Source organism: Castor canadensis, chromosome 17, assembly GCF_047511655.1.
Source record: "Castor canadensis chromosome 17, mCasCan1.hap1v2, whole genome shotgun sequence".
Taxonomy (NCBI): Eukaryota; Metazoa; Chordata; class Mammalia; order Rodentia; family Castoridae; genus Castor; species Castor canadensis.
The window spans coordinates 55,567,342-55,578,500 of NC_133402.1; the positions used below are offsets into that span (position 1 = coordinate 55,567,342).

At 44.0% G+C, this 11,159-nt stretch overlaps 1 long non-coding RNA gene across 1 annotated transcript; it reads right to left on the minus strand.

The window, feature by feature from the left end:
- Positions 1–2,396: 2,396 nt before the first annotated feature.
- Positions 2,397–6,892, minus strand: LOC141418489 (uncharacterized). The gene is made up of 3 exons (XR_012443127.1): positions 6,765–6,892; positions 5,861–5,908; positions 2,397–3,351 (listed from the first exon to the last, which is right to left on the minus strand). It is a non-coding gene; the product is annotated as an uncharacterized lncRNA (long non-coding RNA).
- Positions 6,893–11,159: the final 4,267 nt, after the last annotated feature.

Sequence of the window (11,159 nt, forward strand, 5' to 3'; positions counted from 1 at the left end):
CCCTAACACGGACACGAGGTGGGGCACTGAGGCGAGTCCTTCCCAGGGGGAGGCAGGTAGGACTAGGTAGACTTTTACTAACTGGTTAAAACCAATTTACTTTCTGGGCAAAACTCCTACTCAACTGTATGATGAGGTAGTGATCATTACTAATCAAAATACAGTAAGAGGGCTGGCTATGGTTCTTTTTGGTGTGCAGAGGCAATTTGTAAAGAAACTAGTTGTTTTAATCCGAATCAAATTGACAACTTGTCATGCATTCAGAATATTCCTCCCCTTCCTAAAAGTGGGTTGGGTTATCTGATGGAAGTTTCCTACTTTTGGAAGCAAGGGATAAACATGGGTTTTCTGGCAGGGGCCTGGACCCATACAAGGCAGAGAATTCTAGAATAGGCAAGGCAGCAGAGAATAGCCAATGGAGGGAGTGGCTGGAAAGAATTTCCCACAGTGCATGGTGTAATGAGCACTCAGTGAAGAGCAGTGATAACAGCGGTAATGGTGATGAGGGTGTTATGTTGGTGCTAGTCAATGGTAGGTGGTGTGTGTGGGAAGACAAAGGGGTTCGTAGAAATGATAGTGGTAGCTGGTTATTCCAGGAGACAATGTTAATGATGACAATGACGTGGTAGTAGTAGTAGAGGCCAGTGAGGGTATAACAGTTGCTTAAATTGCTATTGTTGAAAAGCATTGATTCCTTACTTGGGCCCACAAATGAACTAAAAGTGGGAGAAAAGCTTGGCATTGCTGTCTCCATTTTTCTCAGTCTTTGCTCTGAGTCATTCACCTTATAGTCACTTTGGAATCCAGGAAAGACAATAGTGATTGGTAACAGAAAGAGGAAACTGCCCCAGGACCGACCACCCTCCAGGCAACAATGACTTCTTTATAAGGACCAGATTGCTCCCCTCAAGCGATAACAGCAATAACCACCTCTCCAGAACCTCTCCCAAACCAGGACTGATGTGATTAACTAAGCCACACTACTCCATGACTGGGACGTTGTAACTATGCATACCTCAGATCCCTTGCCCTAATTCTTCTTCTATTTAAACCTGAAACTCCTGTCTGTACCCTGAAGATAGGCTGAAGTGCTCACTTTGCCTCTTGCCATAATAAACCTTTCTCTGCCCTTCACCATTTCTTGTCTCTTTATTTGGCATGCTGGAGCAAGTGGCCAGACCTGACATGTAGAACCCCTGGAGTTGGGTCTAGGCCTAAAACTGCAGTTTCAAGAGCAGGTGGTTCGTAGTGATGGCTGTGATATGATGGTGATGAGAGAGGGTCTTTATCCCTGGTGGAAAGAATGCAACTTAGTTCATCAAGGCCACAAAAACTGGGGCAAAGAAACCCAGGAGAGACCAAGAGACCAACAGCACTTGCTGTGGCCAAGGGGCCTGAGCACAGGATGAGAAACTTAATTCCAAGCAGGAGGAGGAAGTTGTATATTGCAAAATTAATGCTTCTGGTAAGGTCTTGGAAGAACATGGGATTTGCTGGGCAGTATCTACAGGATCACTATGAAAACTCTCTGGGCAACAGTGAATGAGTGGAGAGAACCGGTGTCCTGCAGACACTCTCCTCAGACCATCCATCCCCTACCTCTGGCTGTCTTGGCTTCCATCATTGCTCACACTGGCACCTGTCTCCCTAAGATCCTCTACCTGCATGCTACACGGCTCTCCAGTCTGCAGTTCCCCATACCAGGAAGTCAACTATCTCAGCCAAGGAGGCTTGCAGAAAGATCTGGAAGCCTACATACTGGGTCCTCAGGCACTTGCCAGGGAAGAAACAAGAATAGCAGGTGTCTATACCCACCATAAGGTACAGACTTCATAGTCCCCAGGGCCTAGGAGGAAGCCTTTAAAGATTCTAGGCCTACCCCACAATACCAGTACCCATCTGGGGACCTTCATGTTGAACTGCATGGCTTTCTGAGTGTATCTCAGCCCTCCTGGACTACATGAAACCAGGCTGTTTTTCCCATAGCTGGAGCTGAAAGGAACAGTAGGGCTTTGGTCCCAGGGCTCAGAGCTGACAGATCCATCAGCATTCTCCTCCCCAAGAACTGGGCTTCCAGGCTGCCCTGCAGGTCTGGCCTCACAAGGCTGCTCTGGGGAGCATCAGGGGTCCTGAGGAGCATCACACCACCCTTCAAGGCCTGGCCAACCCTCTCCTTGGATACCTCATTGATCTGCCCATCTGGGCACCTGTTTCCCTCTTAGGCAAGATCTGGCCAGTTCCTCACTCTCACACCCTCTCTCTTCTGGGTTGTAGCAATAAAACAGTCAGCAACGTGTGTATGATGTTTTATGGCTTACCAAGGCTCTCCCATCCCTCAGTTTCCTGGAGTGGGCTGTTTACATGCCTGGGCTCTGCCCAACTATGCCTAGGGCACTTTTTGTTTCAGCATTGACTTTTGCTCAAAGATTTGGCAAGGAGGCTACATTGAGAAATCTGTTTTATGTTCAGCACAGATGTAATATATAGCAAAAGCAAACTTTCATGAATTTATTTTTTCTTAACAGAACCCAACTTTCTTGAATTTACAAAAGCAGGAGCCCTTGTGAATTCTTCATGTCCCCTGGGTTCATATCTCTAGTTCCTTGGGCTATTTTCATAGAAAAGTGTGAGTGACTGATACCATACACTGAATTCTATCAATAATCCCAACTGTGAGCATCACCATTCTCTCCACCATGAGGGTACCTGAGTGGTTGTGGCATCTGTTCAAGATCCCAGAGCCAGCAAGACTGGCTCAGATGGCTTCTCTGCCAGCCTCCTCCCAGGTCTTAGTCTGGCCTCCAGCACAAGTCTTACATCACCACCCTGGTTGAGTCCTACAGCCAGCTTCAGAGTTGTGACTTCCACTCACCACTTGGGCCACAGCAGTGCCAAAGGGCAATTAGAAGGCAGCAAGCTCCCCATCTCCATAAGCCCCACAATCCGCCCCAAATAAAAGCCACCACAAGTGACAATGAATGTTTCTCAGTGTTGGAAAATATGTAAGTCAAACACTTTTAGAAAACTTGGCAATCCTTGTGGACCTGGGGTTGAAAGAGCAGAGTGCTGTTATGTGAACCAGCTTCACACGCCCCAGTTTCCTCCGCTCAGATGTTCTGATACTGACACGGTCCATTTCCACCTCAGAGGACCGTGTACTTTCCAGTGGTATTTATCACTTGTAATCAATTTGCCCCTTACTTGGAATGAATGGGACTATGGTATATAAGCAGAAAATATCTTCATCTCCATCCTTGGATGAAATCTCCAGAAGGTCCCATGGTTTTCTAATCATTCTTGAATAATAGGTGGAGTGGCTCAAGGTGAAGGCCCTGAGTTCAAGCCCCAGTACTGCAAAAAAAAAAGTGATTATTGTTCACTCCTTTTAATCACTTCTCAAGAATGTTGTAATGAAGATTTGCAGCCGGTGCTGTGATCAAAACTCCAAACCAAAAGATTAAAACTCCTTCCCCTTCCTCCATCCTCGCTGCCCCACATGCTCCCAGCTCAGGGCTGCAGCCTGAAGAGCATATAGGAAGTTCAGGTCTCCACTGTCAACTTCTCCTGCCTGCCAGAGCCGTGTTCTGGAAGTGTTTGTGGAATGGATTCTCTGAGCCTTAGTTCCCTAATCTACAACAGAAGAATTACCGGTCACACTGCTTACCTCACAGGCCTCTCTTCCAGATAAATTAAAATTTTTTTTTCAATTGTTTGTTTTTTGGCAGTGCTGGGTTTGCACTCAGAGCCTTGCACTTACTAGGCAGACACTCCACCAGAACCAAAACGCTTGTAATTTTGGATCTTTGCATCAGAATGTTGGCGGCACGGTGTAGTCTGTGATCAGAAGACTCCCAAAGTCCTTGTGTCCCACGGAGAAGAATCCATGGCAGGACACGTAGATGTAAATGGGGTTTATTAAAAGTTAGGGAAGGAAAATACAAAAGAGAGCATGGTGGGCACAGGTGGAATCTGGAGGCAGAGAGAATGAGCCTCTCTTCTTCAGGTGCTTTTAAAACCTATGCTGACCTATGGAAAGGGCAGAACGAGGTGATTCCCATCCAATAATCAATGAGTGGGGAGGGGCATGGGTGGTTCCTGGGCTAGGTGAGGGCAGTCCCTGGGCCAAGGCATGGCAAATGTAATATTAAGTCATATATTTTATGAGTCCCGAACTTTCTCCAATTTTTGCCTGCCTCAAGAACATAGAGTCAACATCTCCATTTATTCAGAGCTGCTTTCAGTAAGTTCAATAAAGTTTGACAAGTTTTCAGTTAAGTATTGCACATTTGTTGACTTCTTTATCCCTTATGGGGATTATGGTTGCTTTTAAACCTCTTTTTATATGATTATTCTAAAAACTAGGTACTCTGATAGCTTATTTATTGGCTCACTGGAAAGCTTATTAGAAAGCCAGGACTATTGGTAAAATCTTTGCCAGGTCTCTTAGGTATTAATTAGCTCTAATAGGTTGTTAGATAAGTCTCCTGCCCTTTGAGTATGTTATAAAATCATCTGTAAATACTCCTAAGTTTTAGTCCCTCCCCCATATTACTTCTTCCTCATGTCTCTTTCGTTTTTTTCCCTATTCATGTCCTTGTTCATGTCTTACTGCACAGGTAGGATGAGCAAAAATGGAATGTTGGACAGTAGAAGAAGAGTCTAGCATTCAGGCCACATCCTGGCTATAATGGGGGCGTTTTAAGTATTTTCTTCTAAATATGATGTTTGTAGTGTTTCTGATAGATGCTCTTTAGAAAGCTAAGTGTTTTGGGGCTGGAGGAATGGCTCAAGTGGTAGCATGCCTACCTAGCAATGGCAAGGCCCTGAGTTCAAACCTCAGTGCTGCCAAAAAAAATTCTATAAAAAATTAAGTATTCTTCTATTTCTAGTTTCTTAAGTACTCATCTTGCATAGGTGCCACTCAATACGTCCTTAGCATTTATTGAAGTAATATGATTCTCTCAATTAATATGATAATGTTGTATTTTATTAATAAATGTTCTAAGGCCAGGCACTGGTGGCTCACGCCTGTAATCCTAGCTCCTTGGGAGGCAGAGATCAGGAGGATCGCAGTTCGAAGCCAGCCTGAGCAAACAATTCGTGAGATCCTATCTCAAAAATACTCATCACAAAAAAAGGGCTATCAGAGTGGCTTAAGTGGTAGAACACCTGCCTAGCAAGTCTGAGACCCTGAGTTCAAACCCCAGTACTGCCAAAAAAATAAACAAATGTTCTAATGTCAAACCAATTGTGCCCTTCTATTAACTCTTCTTGCTTCGATCATATTGATCTTTTCTAAGAACCAGCTAGAGTTGTGTTGATTTTGTCTATAGTCATTGTTGTAAAGATGCGACCTCCAGATCAACAGTATCAGCATCTGTGGGAATCTATGAGAGATGCTGGCTGGTTGTCAGGCTCTACCCCAGACCTAGTCAGTCAGAAATGGGGTGGCACCTACAGTGTGACTCAACAAGCCTTCCATGCGGCTCTGATGCTCACTCAAGTCGATCTACCAAAGGGAAAATCACAGTCCTTGAGAAGGCAAGAGGGAGAGAGGACTAGAGAACACATGGAGGGACTGACCCTTTTCAGGCCAGGGATGCCTTACCATTCCTGCCCACTCTAGCGGAGAAAAGACAGAAATGATGAAAATGGGTGCAGATGGATCTAAACATCTGGTGGTCAAAGAAGTTGCCTTCTAATGTCTTCTATACAGCCCAGTGAAAGTGAGGAAGGGGAGGAGGGTTATAAGCAAAAGTTTGAGGAAAAGATATAAAGTATAATTATGTTAGATTTTCATTGCTGTGACAAAATACCTCATGAAATGACTGAAAATAAGGAAACATTTATTGTAACTCACAGTTTCAGAGGTTTTAGTCCATGTTTAGCTGGTTCCATTGCTGTGGACCTAAGGTAAGCATAAATATCATCACAGAGAGTGAGAGAAAGTGAGAGGGACAGAGAGAGAAAGGGAGGAGGGGGAGAAGGAGGGAGGGAGGAGGGGGGTTGGGGGGGAGGAGGGAGAAAGGGACACACCAAGGACAAGATGTAGCAGCCTGCAAGGACACGCCCCCAGTGACCTACTTCTTCCAGCTAGGCCTCACCTCCTAAAGTTTCCAGAACCTTCCAAAATACATGAAGGGGAACACTTCATACTCAAAGCACAACAATAATGAAATTGCATAACAAAGTTAAGGGCCAATTTGAGGGCTGAGGTCTTGAAAGGGAAACCAAAAGCCCCAGCTTGTAATTTTCTTCAGAGATGCTAATCTGCTTATACTCACTAGGAAACTGAGCCACAAAACATTGATTTCCCTGTTCCTAAAAATTGTTGAGGCTGGTTTTCAAGATGAGGTATAGAAGCTGAAGACCTGACTAAAAATGACCTCAAGAATTTCGTAGAACCAGAAGTCTCCAATGAATGGAACTTGAACTTGACAAACGAAAACTTCAATTAAAGCAAAGACCTAATAATGGGGGGTTGGTCAATATGCCTCTGAGTAGCTGCAGACACCTGTGACTTGCAGGAGGCAGGGCCAATACACTGCATACTGTACACTGCATACCACCCTTGTTGGGACAAAAGGAGAGACACTGGGGAATTTCTGGGAGACTAGGAAGATATCAGGCTGTCCTTTTAGACAGACTCAGTGTAAACCTTAAAGCACTGGACAGTGTCAAATCAGCCACTCGACTTCCCACAGAAGAGCCCATTCACTACTATATACAAATAATAGAAGATACTTATTCTAGTGGATACTTACTCCTGCTGGATCAGCCTCTGGAGCATCCAGACCTGGAAATGTTTACTGACAGAAGGAGTTTCTGGACAGTCTCCAGGAGACCACCAAAGGGAGGCAAGGATACATGTTTGTGTTGGCCTTGTCCCTAGTGGTCAAGAAAAATACTTCCCTCAGAATTAACGATCATAGGCTGGTAGCTGCACTGGCTGGAGTTTGAACTGTTAACAACCATTGGTCATAGTCCAGGGAAGCTGCCAGTTGATAAATCAGTGTGAGAAGCTACCAGCAGTGATAAATTCTGGGTTGGTTACTGCCCTCGAGGGAAATGCACAACCTATGTGGAGGCATGTATGTACTCAACCCAGGTCCTACAAGATTTTGACAAAGCCAGGGAGACCACAAGGTCACAATTCAAATTTATGGACCACATGAGAAAAGAAGCCACCATGAATGTCAGCAAAAAATACCCTCACAAATAATTTTAGGCTTCTAAGAACTTCAAGAAATGGCATTTAACAGATAGAGAATTTTTTTTTTAAATGGAAGGGGTTGAACTGACCAAGTAAAATATACTTACAGCAGGGATACTTCAAGAAACCCCTGTTAACATTGACTCTGGAATTAATAATGACACAGGACTATAAAATAGGTACAGTGTTTGTGTGTGGGCATACTTTGTGGAGTGGGTGGGGGGGTGAATGGAGGAGATGAAGGTGAGGGAATATAATTGATGGACTTCATATACATATACAAAATAGAACAATGAAACACTTGCAATTGCTCTAAGTGAGGTGGGGAGGGGGTAAAGGGGGCGAGATGGTGGGGGCAATGTAACCAATGTACAATATAAGGTTATTTGGAATTGTCACAATGAATCTCCCCCCAACCCTGTACAAAGAATATATCCTAATAAAAGGGGGGAAAAAGAAAAGCAATTTAAAAAGAGAGTGAGCCAGGCACAGTGGCCCCACCTCTGTAACCTCATCACTCAGAAGGCTGAGGTGGGAGGATAACTTGAGCTCAGGAGTTTGAGATCAGCTTAGGCAACAGCAAGATCCAGTCTCAAAAAAATGATATAATAAAAAAAAATAAGCAATATATAGGTCTGTGTGTAAAGCTAAACCAGGCAGAGTGGTTCACACCAGTAATCCCAGCTACTCTGGAGGCAGAAATCAAGAGGATTATGGTTCGAAGTCAGCCTGGGGCAAAAAGTTCCTGAGACCCCCCCTATCTCAACCAATAAAAGTTGGGTGTGATGGTGTTTTTCTGTCATTTCAGCTACAAGGGACGTGGACACAGGAAAATCAAGAAGTAGGCCAGCCCAGGCATAAATGCAAGACCCTATTTAAAAGTTACCTAAATTATCTCAACCAGCAAAACCCCTTGTTCCTTCCTATTAATGCTTATACTCTCTCTACAACAAAATTAGAGATAAGGGGAAAATAGTTTCTGCTGGGTATTGAGGGGGGGGGAGCGGGAGGGGGTGGAGTGGGTGGTAAGGGAGGGGGTGGGGGCAGGGGGTAGAAATGAACCAAGCCTTGTATGCACATATGAATAATAAAAGAAAAAAAATAAAAAATAAAAAAAATAAACAACATATATTCAAAAGTATAATAAAAAAAAAAAATAGAGTTAAAAAAAAAATAAATAAAAAAAAAAATAAAAGTTACCTAAAGCAAAAAAAGGCCGGGGGTGTGGCTCAAGTGGTAGAGCACCAGCCTAGCAAGCGCAAATTCCTGAGTTAAAGCCCAAGTACTGCCAAAAAAAATGAATTTTTTATTAATTAGAATATAACCGTGAAATTTAAAACCCAGACACATTAAACAGTAGAAATGCTATAACTGAAAAAAGAATTGACAAATGGGAAGGTAGGTCATAACTTACCTGAAAGCAGTATAGAGTTAGAATGAGAGAAAATATTAGAGATAAAAAGACAGTAGAAGGTAGAATAAAGGAAGTGGTAATGTTAACCTTCAAAAATATTTTTCTTATTAGGGCTCAATTAACCCAACCATAAACTCTGATCCTGTACTCTAGCATGGCATTTCCTCCCAGATGACAAGAAGTGAATCAAATTCTTATTGTATCAAGTACACTAAGACTGTAAATGTATTTGCCTTAGAATCTCAAAAACAATTTCAAAGCAACTTCTCAGTAACCTGTGCTTACGGGAGAAAACATATTTATAACAAAAGATGCTGTGTACTTTCTAATCTCACTAAAAACAAACAAAACAAAAAATCCAAAACCCTTTAACTTAAAAAGAAAAAAAAAATTAATGAACCCAATTTCCAGGGTGAGGGAAGGCCATTTGTTGTGAACTTGTCTTGGCAGTTGTAGGTGCCTCCTTTCATTGGTAGGTCAGCCAACAGCATCAAGTCTTCAGAACATTCCAGATGATGTTCCTGATGGTGAACTGGAGCTGGTGATGTCCAGGTCATAGTCATTTCCTTAGTGGCTCATGGCCATAGGCTGCAGCCCAACCTAGCAGGCGCCCTGTGGTCTCAGGTCTAGGTCCAGAGGTCACGGCCATTGGACTGAAGTTGTTACTGCTACCAGGAAAGAGTCTGGCTGCACTGTGTGGACTGAGTAAATAAACATTATGGGATAGACTGTGCAATGGCATGGGGACATGGCTGTGGGAAAGGCACTGTCTCAATTTGTAGGTCTACATCAAAAAGTCCATTTCTCTGTTTCTTTCAGAAGTTTGTGTCCTAGAAACCAGCCCTGCTTCCAGCATATTTTTCTCCAAACTTTTTAAATATATTTAGGGTTTCTTCTGTTCCAAGGAACTCTTGGAATCATGAGTTCCATAGGGGTATTGTTCTCAGAGGGAAGTAATAGGGTTATCTTTATTTGGTCAGTAAAATTATGCTCACTGTAAGAAATAATATTTAATAAATCCTAAGTGCTGAAGGAAATTGCAGAGGAGGGGATGAGCTGATCCTTCCTTGCTTTGGGGAGCTTATAGTACAATAGACAAAAACAAAGTCTTCACATGACTGTATTCACACTTGAAGAAAATATTTCTCGTAATTTTTCAGAAATTGAGTGGTAACCAAAACAATAAAGGAAACTCTTGGAACCAGTGTGACACTGGGGGAAAACTGGGAAAAGAAGGCTTCAAAAGATATTTCCAGTCATGAGGAGGATGGCAGAGGCTGGCCCCATTGGTCCTACTCAGGGTGATGGGGTCTAGAGAAGACTTGTCAGAGAAAGTCGGCCCTTGGATGACTCAGGAAGAACCACAATAGGAGTAAAGGAGGCTCCCTGCTAACCTCATGGTCCCCTAAGGGAGAGGATGACTTTAGTGTTAGCTATTTTGGGATTGTGGTGGCTGTGTGATGATACCTGGAGGAGGAGGGGTCATCCACATGGTTGTGTGGGGGTGCTGGGTGCAAAGCAGGTATCTGAGTATAGACTGGACCACAGAGGGACAGATGTAGAAGACGACTAGGGTAGGAACCTTAGGAACCACCTACATTTTGGGAAGGGGAGAGATGGAAACCTGTGCAGAAGAGAGGAAAAAACCCCAGGGAAGTGTTGAAGGAAAAAAGGGTCTCAAAAGCAAGGTGGTCTGGTCAGCAGGGTCAGAGGACGACTGGGAAAAAGTCTCTGAATCTGGCAGCTTTACAGTATGGGGTCTGTAGAGGGAGCCATCACAGGGAGTAAGGACACTCTGGACCTGTCGGGGCAGGCCCCAAACAGAAGGAACTTAGAACTCCGCCCACAGAGAGCAAGGACAGAGGACACAAAGTTGGAGAAATCACTGATACAGAAAGCCACAACTAGAACAAGGCCTGCGGAACCCAGAAGACAGGAGCCTGTGATGTTCACAGGAGGGTGAGATGTAAAGGCTCTTCTGAAAGAGAGTGGTCCCAGGAAACCTGGGCAGACTTCCCCCCCAGCAAAAAAAGGTTGCTGCTGACTGCAGCTAAGAGCAGTTAAATGAAAAGGGAGGCCAGAAAATGAAAGCTAGGGCTACAGGAAAGGGTAAGAGGAGACAGAAAGAGTCAAAATGAGGAACAGGAGGTCAATGACAGTCTGTAGGACAGATACCAACTGGATAGACCACAGCACAGTCAAGAGGGCCTCTGGTGTAGGATTCCAACAGGTTTAGAAATAGTGGATGGAGTATGGGGGTGAGAAAGAGGAACCAAGGCTGGTGTCTCAATACAAGTGGCACTGGAGCTGTCATCTGAATAGGATGCTTCTGAATACAAAGTGCACAGGTGAGTATGTGCCATCCAAGTGTTTTCTCCAAAACTGGGAACTTTCATTTAGGGAAGAGATGTGCTTTACAGAGGATTGAGGTGGTCAGGACCCCTGGATGACTGGATGGAACACAAGAGGAGCCACTTTTCACGACAAGTCTCTACAGGGACATCCCTATGAGTCAGAGCCAAAGTGTGAGTG